The 13462-nt window shown below is 34.5% G+C and overlaps 1 pseudogene; it reads right to left on the bottom strand.

Moving 5' to 3' along the window:
- Positions 1 to 419: 419 nt before the first annotated feature.
- Positions 420 to 1314, bottom strand: LOC121023555 (olfactory receptor 2M2-like; annotated as a pseudogene).
- Between the last annotated feature and the right edge of the window lie 12148 nt (positions 1315 to 13462).

Consider the following 13462-nt stretch of genomic DNA (forward strand, 5'->3'; position numbering starts at 1 on the left):
AACCATAAAACAGACTCTTAAGTATAGAGAAAAAACTGAGTATTCTTAGAGGGGCATTGGCCACTGGGATGGTTTAAATTAGTGAGGAGTATGAAGGAAGGTACTTGTTCTTTTGAGTCCTGGGTGTTATATATAAGTAATGAATCACTACATTCTGAAACCAGTATTACACTATATTTTTACTTACTGGAATTCAAATATAAACTTGAAACAAAAAATTTAAAAAAATAATAATAAATCAAATATTTGAAGCAGAAAAACAGCAGAGTTTTTAATTTTCTAAATCTTATGTTTTCCCTATAAATGTACAAAGATCAGTAAACATTAGTTATTTAATTGTATTGGTTAAATACATAAAGTTAAGCATAAGGCAAAGAATAAAGGGAAATAAAACCTAAGTATAAATATTATCAGTCTATTTACTCTCTAGACTCTGCCTCCCCTATGAAAGCTTTGGCCACTTCATTGCTGCAGAGGATCTAGATGAGGGGATTCAGCATGGGAGTAAGAATGGTGTAGAAGACAGACACCATTTTGCCCTGGGTGGGAGAATAATCTTAAGCGGTCCTCATGTATATGAACAAACCTGCTGATACTACTTTACCATCACCATGAAGTGAGAGGAACTGGTGGTAAAAGATTTCCGTTGGACCTCTCTAGACCCCATTTGAATGACAGCCACAATAACATTAACATAGGAAGCAATGATTATTGCTACAGGGGAAATAAGAATAATAACATAGAATATAAATATAAACCATTAAATAACAATATGCTGGTGCATGAGAGAGTGAGAAGGGCAGGGACATCACAGAAAAAGTGGGGCATTTCCTGGCACCACAATATGAGAAAGACAATGCAACTACAGCTTCAATTAGACCATCAAGCGAGCCAAGAATGTATGAAGAAGCTGCCATGAGATCTTAATAGGTGGCAAATGGCAACATAATGGTCTTAGGCCATTGAAGCCAACAGGAAACATTCTGCTCCAAGCAGAGACACATATAAGAATATCTGGGCTCCACAACCAGCCAGAGAGATGGACTTTCTGCCAGACAAGTAGTTGAAAACCATCTTGGGTACAGTGGTGCAGATGAGCATGAGGTCCATGAGGGAGAGTTGGCTGAGGAGGAAGTACATGTTGGTGTGGAGCTGGTTGTCCAGGCAGATGAGGAGAACCATAACAGTGTTTCCCATGAAGGCCACTGTGAAGATGCCCAAGACCAGTGAGAAAAGGAAGATGCAAGTGGGGCTGTCATTGAAGATTCCCACCTGGATAAAGTCTGAGTTAAAGTTCTGATTCTCCCATGCCATGATAAATGTTTACTGCAAGGAATACAAGAAGTGACAAATGGCTGTGATTGTGTTATAGAAACATCAAGCACTTCCTTCCCTAAGTCACCACTTCTACCAAATTGCCTAAGCAAGGGACAATTGTTTCTGTAGTCATGTGTTTTTTTTTCATTTTTAGACTAGGTATATTGAAGTATACTTTTAGCTTGATATGATTTTTAATGCACAATGAATTGTTCACAGACATAGTTACATCATAAAAATATGAGAGTTTTATCAAGTGATATAATCAGGTTAGATCAACTAGTCAACTAATATGTGTAATATAGATTATCCATTCATAAAAACATGGTCATGAAAGGCATAAATGTCTTAAAAGTCAATGAGATTTTCTTTATGTTTCTTTAGTTTTTCCATGAAACTTGGCATAAAAATTATATCAAAGTATAGAGAAAATCATATACTGATTTTAATGAGACAACGTTAATCACATGTCAAGTAAACAGAAGGTATTGAGAAATTAACAATCAGATGTCCATTAAGTATTTTTTTCTAATAATTGTGAATTGTAGTGGAAATAGTTTGCTCATAAATACACTCTTTCACTTGTTTGAAAGTCTCTTTACTCATATTTTGGCATATAAATAATAGATTTTATGATAAATTCAACACACATCAAGTCATCTTCTGATAATTTGACACTTTTCACTCCCTTGTATAAAGCAATCTTTCAATCAAATGTGCATCCTGGAATAATACCAAGAACATCAACAGATTCATCACTTCTTTCAATTTGGAACTAACTTATGTAATTAACTATATAAATTGGGAAAGTGGGAGTGCCTTGAAAGCTGTGCAGCCTGAGAAACTCCATGGATCAGATACTTCTTTGACCTTTATTAAATTGTCTTCTTGTTTACCTTTTTTCCTTAACCAGGGCCATATAATGCTATTGAGACTCAGTCCAACTCATATCAGTGGGATTATCTGGGGAAGTAAAATGTACCTGCCATTTTGCAGTTCATTCTATGTGTAAACCTCCAAATCAAATTTTGTTCTCGTAGCTTATGAAAAAGAAATTGCTTAAGTGGGTGCTGCAATCTTTTTTCACTTTGCTTTCATTGTCCCCATCACTTAAAATTGACAGGAGCTGGGGCACCTGGGTGGCTCAGCTGGTTGAGTGTCTGGCTTTGGCTCAGGTCATGATCTCATGGTTTGTGAGTTTGAGCCCCGCATCAGGCTCTGTGCTGACAGCTCAAGAGCCTGGAGGCTGTTTTGGATTCTGTGTCTCCCTCTCTCTCTGCTTCTCCTGCTTGTGCTCTGTGTGTGTGTCTCTCTCTCTCAAAAATAAATGAACATTAAAAAAAGACAAGAGCTGGAGGGGAGGAGCCAATGTGGCAGAACAGCATGGAAAAATTGTTTTTGCATCTTGCATCCATGAAATACAGCCAGATCAACACTAAACCATCCTTCACACCTAGAAAAATGATTTGAGGATTAACACAACATTCTGCACAATCTGAATTACAAAACTCAGCAGGTACATGGCACGGAGAAGTGAACTGGGAGAGAGAGAAGCCGCGGAGAGCAGGGAGTTGTTTTTGCTTGTGAAGAGAGGACGGAGATGGGGGAGAATTCGGAAAAAGCACCCCCACCCCCCCAAAAGCAGCTAGAGAGAGAGTGGAAATGTAGAAATAGCCACAGGGACTGAAATAAAAAGGGAGAAAGGAGCAAGGAGAGGGTTTACATTTCATTAAGGCTCTATAAACAGTAGAAGTGCAGAGTCTGAAACTCCACAGTTCCATACCTGGCAGTGCTCTGGTGGGAAGGCAAATCCCAAGGAGCAAAGTAGAGTCCAGGAAGTTATCGAGTCACACAGGAAGAAGTGGTTCTACTGCTGGAAAGGTAGAGGTAGAGGCTGTGTGGCTATCCGGTCCCAGCAGACCCCAGAGAACAACCATATTCGCTGGTGTTGAAACAAGGTCATTAAGGGTGAAGACTGGTGCCAGATGTGTGTTGTAATTTTCCATAATCCTTGAAACGCTGCTGCTACATGACCACATGAACTTTTTCTGGGGCAGTCTGGCAGCCAGCTGCAGTCTCTGGGCATAGACAGCAGCACAGTCCTGCAAACGTTCCTGGGTGCATCAGGAACTAGACTTCAAAATGAAGACAGTAACAAGAGATGAAGAAGGGCATTTTATCGCAATTAAGGAGACTATCCACCAAAAATACCTAACGATTGTGAACAATTATACTCTAAATGTGGCAACACACAAATATATAAATCAATTAATCACAAAATAAATAAACGCATTGATAATAATCCCATATTAGTAGGCGACCTCAACACCCACTTACAACAATGAACAGATCATCTAATCAGAAAATCAACAAGAAAACAAAGGCTTTGAATGATACACTGGACCAGATGGACTTAACAGACACATTCAGAACATTTCATCCTAAAGCAGCAGAATGTACATTCGTCTCCAGTGCACATGGAACGTTCCCCAAAATATACCACATACTGGGACACAAATCAGCCCTCAACAAGTACAAAATGATTGAGATCATACTGTGCACATTTTCTGACCACAACGCTATGAAACTCGAAATCAACCACAAGAAAAAATTTGGAAAGTTAACAAATACTTGGAGACTAAAGAGCATCATATCAAAGAATGAATGGACTAACAAAGAAGTTAAAGAGCCCAAAACTTCTGGGACACAGGAAAGGCAGTATAAGAGGAAAGTATATACCAATCCAGGCCTTCCTAAAGAAGGAAGAAAGGTCTCAGATACACAACCTAACTTTACACCTTAAAGAGTTGGAAAAAGAACAGTGAATAAAACCCAAAACCAGCATAAGACAGAAAATAGTAAAGATTAGAGCAAAAATCAATGCTATCAAAACCAACCAAACAAACAAAAAACACAGTAGAACAGACCAATGAAATCAGAAGCTGGTTCTTTAAAAGAATTAATAAACCACTAGCCAGTTTGATCAAAAAGAAAAGGGAAAGGACCAAATATATAAAATCAAGAATGAAAGAGGAGAGATCACGACCAACACAGCAGAATTAAAGCAATAATAAGAAAATATGAGCAATTATACGCCAATAAAATGGGCAATCTGGAAGAAATGGAAACATTTCTAGAAATATATAAACTACTAAAACTGAAATAGGAAGAGATAGAAAATTATAACAGAGCCATAACCAGTAAAAAAATTGAATTAGTAATCAAAAATCTCCCAAACAACGAGTCCAGGCCAGATGGCTTTCCAGGGGAATTCTACAACACATTTAAGGGAGAGTTGACACCTACTCTCTTGAAGCTGTTCCAAAAAATAGAAATGGAAGGAAAACTTCCAAACTCGTTCTATGAAACCAGCATTAACTTATTCCAAAACCAGACAAAGACCCCACTAAAAAAGGAGAATTATATACCAATTTCCCTGATGAACATGAATGCAAAAATCCTCAACAAGGTATTAACCAACTAGATCCAACAATACATTAAAATAATTATTCACCATGACCAAATGGGATTTATACCTGGGATACAGGGCTGGTTCAATATCTGCAAAACAATCAATGTGACTCATCACATCAATAAAAGAAAGGACAAGAACCACATGATCCTATCAATAGATGAAGAGAAAGCTTTTGACAAAATGTTGTATCCTTTCTTGATAAAAACCCTTAAGAATGTAGGGATAGAAGAAGCATACCTCAAGATAATAAAAGCCTTATACAAAAGACCCCAACACTAATATCATCCTCAATGGGGAAAAACTTAGCACTTTCCCCCTAAGGTCAGGGACAAGACAAGATGTACACTCCCGCCACTGTTATTCAACATAGTATTGGAAATCTTAGCCTCCGCAATTAGACAACACAAAGAAACAAAAGGCACCTAAATTGTCCAAGAGGAGGTTTAACTTTCACTCTTCGTAGCTGACATGATACTCTATATGGAAAACCCAAAAGATTCCACCAAATACTGCAACAAATGATCCTGGATTCAGCAAAGTGGCAGGATATAAATTGGTTGCATTCCTATATACCAACAATAAAGCAGTAGAAAGAAAGCAAGGGATCCATCCCATTTAAAATTGCACCAAAAACTACAAGTTACCTAGGAATAAGTATAACCAAAGGGGTGAAAAATCTATACACTGAAAACTATAGAACACTTATGAAAGAAACAGAAGAAGACGCAAAAAAAACAGAAAAATACTACATGCTGGGTGCCTAGGTGGCTCAGGCGGTTCAGGTCATGATCTCACGGCTCATGAATTGGAGCCCTGCATTGGGCTCTGTGCAGACAGCCCGGAGCCTGGAGCCTGCTTTGGATTCTATGTCTCCCTCTCTTTCTGTCCCTAACCCACTCGCATTCTGTCTCTCTCTCTCTCAAAAATAAATAAATCTTAATTAAAAAAAAAGAAAGAAAAATATTACATGCTCCTGGATAGGAAGAAAAAAAAATGTTAAAATGTCAATATTACCCAAAGCAATATACATATCCAATGCAATTCCTATCAAAATAACACCAGCATTCTTCAGAGGTAGAACAATCCTAAAATTTGTATGGAACCAGAAGAGACCCCAAATAGCCAAACAATTTTGAAAAAGAAAACCAAACCAGGAGGCATCACAATCCAGGACTTCAAGCTGTATTAAAAAGCTGTAACCATCAAGACAGTATAGTACTGGCCCAAGAACAGACACTCAGATCAATGGAACCGAATAGAGAACCCAGAAATGGACCCACAAACATATGGGCAACTAATCTTTGACAAAGTAGGAAAGAATATCCATTGGAATAAACACAGTTTCTTCAGCAGGTGGTCCTGGGAAAACTGGACAGCGACATGCAGAGAAATGAACCTGGAGAACTTTGTTACACTGTACACAAAAATAAACTCTAAATGGATGAAAGACATAAACGTAAGACAGGAAGCCATCAAAAACCTCTTTGATCTTGGCTGCAGCAACTTCTTGTTCAACATGTCTCCAAAGGCAAAGGAAACAAAAGCAAAAATGAACTACTGGGACCTCATCAAGATAAAAAGTTTCTGCATAGTGAAGGAAACAATCAGTGAAGCTAAAAGGCAACCAACTGAATGGGAGAAGATATTTGCAAATGACACATCAGATAAAGGGTTAGTATCCAAAATCTATAAAGAACATACTAAACTCAACACCCAAAAAACAAATAATCCAGTGAAGAAATGGGCAAAAGACATGAATAGAACTTCTCCAAAGAAGACATCCAGATGGCCAACTGACATATGAAAAATGTTCAACATCACTCATCATCAGGGAAATAAAAGTCAAAACCACAATGAGATACCACCTCACACCTGTCAGAATGGCTAACATTAACAACTCAGGCAACAACAGATGTTGTCAAAGAGGCACAGAAAGAGGATCTCTTTTGTACTGCTGTTGGGAATGCAAACTGGTGCAGCCACTTTTTAAAACATTATGGGGGTTCCTCAAAAAATTAAAAATACAACTACCCTATGCCCCTGATATTGCATTACTAGGTATTTATCCAAGGGACACAGGGATGCTGTTTCGAAGGGGCACATGCATTCCAATGTTTATAGCAGCACTATCAATAATAGCCAAAGTACAGAAAGAGACCAAATTTCCATCCATGGGTGAATGTATAAAGAAGATGTGGTATATGCACACACACACACACACACACACACACACACACACTGGAGTATGACTCAGCAATCAGAAAGAATGAAATCTTGCCATTCACAACTACGTGGTATTATGCTATGTGAAATTAGTCAAAGACAAATGTATGACTTCACTCATATGAGGACTTAAAGATACAAAACAGATGAACATAAGGGAAGGGAAACAAAAATAATATAAAAACAAAGAGGGGCACAAAACATAGGAGCCTCAAATATGGAGAACAAGCAGAGGGTTACTGGAGGATTTCTGGTGGGGGGACCGGCTAAATGGGTAAGGGGCATTAAGGAATCTACTCCTGAAATCATTGTTGCACTATATACTAACTTGGATGTAAATTTAAAAAAATAAATTAAATTAAATTAAATTGTTAAAAAAATTTAATTTGATGTAAGATGAAATAAGAAAAGCCTGATAGGGTTGAGTTCAAGTAAATTGTGAAGGGAAGCTTTCAACTTCCCTTTTTATTCCTCAGAATATTTTATTTTTTCTTTTTTAATGAAGTTCTATTAAGATTCAAATTCATAATGCAATTGTTTTTGTTAGTCAAGCTGGTGTCTATTAAATTTTGACCTTAGGTAAAAAATAAAAAAGAAAAGAAAAATGACAGAAGCTGACTCTATAATTAGATCTTTTTTTCCTCATGGCTGCTTTTTATAATCCTTGTGTTAACAACAAATTCCATCATATTTTAAATCTATACCTCTTTGCATTATGTCCACATCTGCAATAATTATCCTCTCATTTTAGGCTCTTAGCCAGAGAAGCAATGGAAGAATTTCAGTGTAGGATAGTAGAACTGATCAAAATTGACTGGTTTCTATTAATGTAAGATAGAAAATTGTCATTTTGAGTTGAGAAACAGTTTTCAGTTGTCCATTACCAGTATAGAAATGTAATACTGTGCAGTAGGTAAAGAGGTTCACCCTTTAATTTCCTGTAAAAATTTTATGTTTTGTATTTCTTCAATGTGGACATTGTAAGATATATTATATTACATATTATATTATATTATATTATATTATATTATATTATATTATATTATATTATATATTATTACATTACATTACATTACATTACATTACATCTTGTTTTGGCAAACCAATCCCGTAAAGTGTCGTTGCCTCATGCTCTATGACAGGAAACTACAGTGAACAATATTTTGTGGTGGTCAAGACACTTGTTTCTGAATACTGTCATCCTGGGCTCCTCCACATCACCTCCTGGAAGTAATATCTTGAATTATGTTATGTTATATTTATAAGAATGTATTTAGGTATAGATATAATAACATGAGAAATTACATAGGCATAGTGCTATAAAGTTAACATCATAATGCACATTACTCCATTGTTTTATACATTGTCTAATAAATTCATCAAAGCTTATCCATACAATTTCTCAAAAAATAACTAATGGTTTGGAGTTAATAGGTTTTCTCTATAAGTACTTAAAAATAGCCTACAGCACAACTTTAGCTAAAGATAATTTATGTTTTTATTAATTCTATTCACCAACTTCAAGAAGTCTTCTGAGGAAAGGAGATTTAAAGGATTGGGTTAGGAAGGGCAGAGCAAAGTAGTCATGTTGACTAAATAAAGACAGTTGACATTCAGTGGAATATTGAAAGACGTGTGAATTCAAGAAACAAAATGAGTTGTAGAGAAACTTAGAGGGATAGTGAATGAGGGAGAAGAAAGTGAAACAAGGAGGGTTTGGTTGAATGCATATTAGGATGACTTCACCTACATGGCTGTTCTAGATATGCTGCATAATGTCAATGGAGAAGTCATACTCTCCTTCATTATAGAAACACATAAATTAAACAGTATGTTACAGATAAAATGGTATGCAAAAAAATGTTCTTATGGGAATTTAGAAGTTATTCACCTAAATCCATCCCCTGCTTATATATAAAAAATTCAAGTTACATTTCTCAAAAATGATTGGTGATGCCTTTTGGAAGTGCTTATCAGTATTTATAAGCCCTTCTAATACCCCAATATTACAGATCAAACTAGCTTTCTATTCTTTTCTGCACCCAGCACAATAATTTTGGATTTTACAAAGAATACTGGATTCTCCTCTTCACTCCTCTTAAGGTTTCAATTCTCAAATGGCTCAAATTATCTGCATAGCAGATTTTCATATCCATGCTGAACTTGTTTTGAGATATTGCAGAAAGTCATTCAAACGTCTATTTCAAGATATCTTTTTTCTACTTCCCCTAACTGTATGCATTTTCTACTTACAGATTCCAAAGATACAACTGAGATAAATATGAGCTTAGGTCTCTTAGGAAGTGTCTACAACTTGAATGTCTGCTTTTCTGCAATCTTTTACCTTTGTAATTCACAAATCCCCTCAAATTCTAACACAAGGCTATCTTGCTTCATGCCTCTTCATTCAATAGCTAGCAAGATCTGCATATACGAAACTTTCAGAAGATGTATGGCATCTACCTCTGTTTTATGTAAAGGAAATTTTATGGACCTTTAGATCAGACAAGTGTGAGTTAACAGTCTTTCTCTACCACCAACTCCTATGTCAGTTTACAGGTTAACTAATGTCTCTAAGATTTTGTTTTAATTCTCAGGGTTTTTTTATAAAGTACAATTAATTAATTCTTTAAAGATCCACATCAAAATACATGTATCACTGCATGAAATCATCAGATGAACAAATTACCATCATTACTTCCTTTCTTGTCGCTCCTCTTTCCCCCTAATTTGCAATAATCTCCACTACTGCTCCCTTTGACATTTTTGAAAATATTCTGTTTTTCTTACTAAATTGTTGGTTCCACATTGATAACCTATATGCTTATTTTATATGTGTTTAATCCAACTGAACGAAGGCCATATTATCCTCGCAGTGATTGAAAGCAAGAATAAATAGACTAGATAAAAGGTAGACTCTTGTGGGGCGCCTGGGTAGCTCAGTCCGTTGAGCATCCAACTTGGCTCAGCTCATGATCTCACAGTCTGTGAGTTCCAGCCCCGTGATTGGGCTCCGTGCTGACAACTCAGAGCCTGGAGCCTGCTTTGGATTCTGTGTCTCCCTCTCTCTCTGTCCCTCCCCTGCTCAAGCTCTGTCTCTGTCTGTCTCAAAAATAAATAAAAACATTAAAAAAATTTTAAAAATGTAGACTTTTGCAATGATTCTCAGTTTAGCATTTTAAACACTGTTTTGAATAATACCTTACATTTTTAACATCTTCACAGGTATATTTAATTTAATCTTCAAAATACCTGGGATAAATATTAAAAAAAGACACATTTATTTTACAGAGAATATAAAGGGGGTAAGTTGCAGATCAACATGAAGTGCTTCCCTACTTAAAAGCTTCAAAATATCAAAATTTATGATACATACTGCTTTTGAATAAACTTTGATTCCCTTTGATTGAACTCCAGAGTACCTTATATGTTTTGGAATGTACACTCTCTCTCAGGCTTACTTTCTAGGTGTTCTCAAGAAGATACTACACACAGAATAACTGAAAACTTTTTTAAGTTCCAGGGGAAATCTATGCAACACAATTTTAGTAAGTCATCTGTGATTTAACTTTATAATCCCTCTAGGGAATTCAGTCCCTTTTCTTCAATTTTAGTATTTTATGTTAGCATCCACTTTTTCTCTTAGAACTTCATATGTAATTAGTTTTCAATTTGAAAATATGAGTTTTATTGATATTTAAGATCAAATTCAAGGGCCTGTCACCTTGATTGATATTTTTTCTCTGTCTCCTGATTTCTCCATATGTTAATTATGACATTTTCAATCATTTTTCTAATCTCTCATATTTTCAAACTTTCAATTAACTGAATAATGTTAAGGAATAAATAGGCAGTTGACTTTCTATTTTCAAATAAAATGTATACATTCCACATTGTGTGTTCTGGCCTTAGAATTCTAAATAGAGTTCTGTTAAAGTTCACCAATAACTCATTCAACTTGAGATTCCTATGCTTAAGATTTCAGCACTGTTACAAATGATTCTTTGAAAGCTTGCAATTTGTGGTTACTCTTTTTCTGATTCTACTACAGTTTCTTATCATCCTCAAATATACTGAGTTAATTTTCTCTTCATAAAATATTTTGATATCCTAAGACTTTTGGACATGTCTTTCTCATATATTCATACCTATAATGACTCTATTTGTGTATTTTCCAGCAATATATTTTCTTCTCTGAAATTACAGATTTCCAAATGCCAACCATTTATATTTACTTTGATATCCTTTCTATGCCTTATATTCACTCTGTCATATTCTGAACCTTCATCCTTCAGTTAATCTACTGTTTGTTTAAACCATTTAAGCATGTAACATTTTGTTAAACACATTGTTTCCTTAGTTGTTATGTAGGAACAATATTTTGGAGGGTAAATGTCTGTTGATGGATATTTGGACACTTTGCATAATTTAGTTATTGTCAATAATGCTGCTATAAACATCAGGGTACATGTATCCCTTGAATCAGTATTTTTGTATCCTTTGGGTAAATACCTAGTGGTGAAATTGCTGGATCTTAGGATAGTTCTAATTTAACTTTTTAAGAAAACACCATATGTGTTACACAGTAACTGTTTGCATTCCCACCAACTGTACAGGAGGTTTCTCCTTTCTCTGCATCTTCAACAATATCTGTTGTTTCCTGTGTTGTTAATTTTAGCTATTATCGCCAATGAGGTGATATATCATTGTAGTTTTGATTTGTATTTCCGTGTTGACAAATGATGTTGAGCATTTCTTCTGTGTCGTCTTAATTGCGTGTAAAAATTAATGGACTACTTTATGAACTCAATATCGATGTAAATGGAGAAATTTGTTTCATCATTTCTCAAAATCATTTTATATTGCTTCGTTTAAAAAAAATTGTAAGCTTTTTTTGTAAGAAATGGCTCCTCACTCTTATGTTGATATACATTTTCTTTACCAATTTGTGTTGTTGTCTCATGTTTATTGGTATTTTTATCTCTTTTCAAAGAATTTTATTTAAAAAATGAATTACTGTTACTTTATTTTTATAAAACAAAAAATAAATATTATTTAATATATATATCCAGTTTTCATACAATAATATCTTGGGTTTAATTCTCTTCTATACTGATTGATAATGCCATCTAATACCATTTTCAAATTCCCATATTCTATATTCTGATTCTGGATCTCTTATGTAAATTCCTTTTTTGTTTTTTTAATTAGAGTATTGCTTGGTTTAGATTTCTATGTCTAAAAACATTTATGTCACTGATGACATCATCTTTTGTCATTATTCTTTTTTTATGTTTATTACATATGCTTTTTTACTTCATTTTCCATATTAATTTTACAATTATTTATTTTTCCCCAAACTGCTGTGATTTATGTTATAATTGAAGTAGATATGGTTTCCTGAAGACTTTGAACAACAATGTTATCTCCAAACTGCTGGAATCCAAATTTTAACATAATAAAATGAATATTTTTGTGTTTCCATCACATATGAAGTCACATATTCAGAAGACAGTTGTTCATAATTAAATAGTTTGTAAACTATTTGAATGATTTCCTAATCTCTGTCATAACTAGAGTGTATTCATTATTAATAGCCACAAACAAAATTGTTAATTTCTACTTTATATGCAAATATAAATTAACTAGGAAGCAGAATATTACTCTCTATATTGCCAAATCAGAACGTTTTCAAATGCAGTTCTGAACCTTTTAATTTATTCACATCCTTGTTATTATTTAGTATTATCTACCTTTTGACATTTTCCTATTTTTAAAAAAAATTAACTTCAAATGATTTAATATGCACTGTAGTCTTGGTTTCAGAAGTAGTACCATGTGATTTATCTCTTACAAATGATGCCCATTGATCATCTCTAAAAGTACCCTCCTTAATGTCCATCACCCATATAACCCATTGCCCCACCCATCTCCCCTCCAGCAACTGTTAGTTTGTTCTCTGTATTTAAGAGACTCTTATGGTTTGCCTCCCTCTGTTTTTACCTTATTTTTCTTTCCCTTTCCCTATGTCCGCCTGTTGTGTTTCTTAAATTCCACATGAGTGAAATTATATGTGTCTTTCTCTGTCTGACTTATTTTGCTTAGCATAATGTACTCTACTTCCATCCATGTTGAAATTTTCCTATTGAGTAAAAAGTAATATTTTATCATTGTTAAATTTCCATTTGTCTGAATATTAATGAAACTATGTATCTTTGCAGATAAGTGTCATTTTGTTTTGTTTCATAAATTTTTAATGTGTAGTGTTTTTGAATATTTTATTTTTTATTAGTTTGTTCATTTTATTCTTGGAAAATATTATCTTTAACTATGTCTCAGTGTGTTAGTTTTGCATGAGTTTTTCTAGATGAATAGTCTAAATCTTTAAGTGAATAAATTACATTTATATGAATTTTCATATAAATTGTTTTTTTATCTTTATATGAA

This window comes from Herpailurus yagouaroundi, unplaced genomic scaffold, assembly GCF_014898765.1.
Source record: "Herpailurus yagouaroundi ecotype Mexico unplaced genomic scaffold, PumYag 566, whole genome shotgun sequence".
Classification (NCBI taxonomy): Eukaryota; Metazoa; Chordata; class Mammalia; order Carnivora; family Felidae; genus Herpailurus; species Herpailurus yagouaroundi.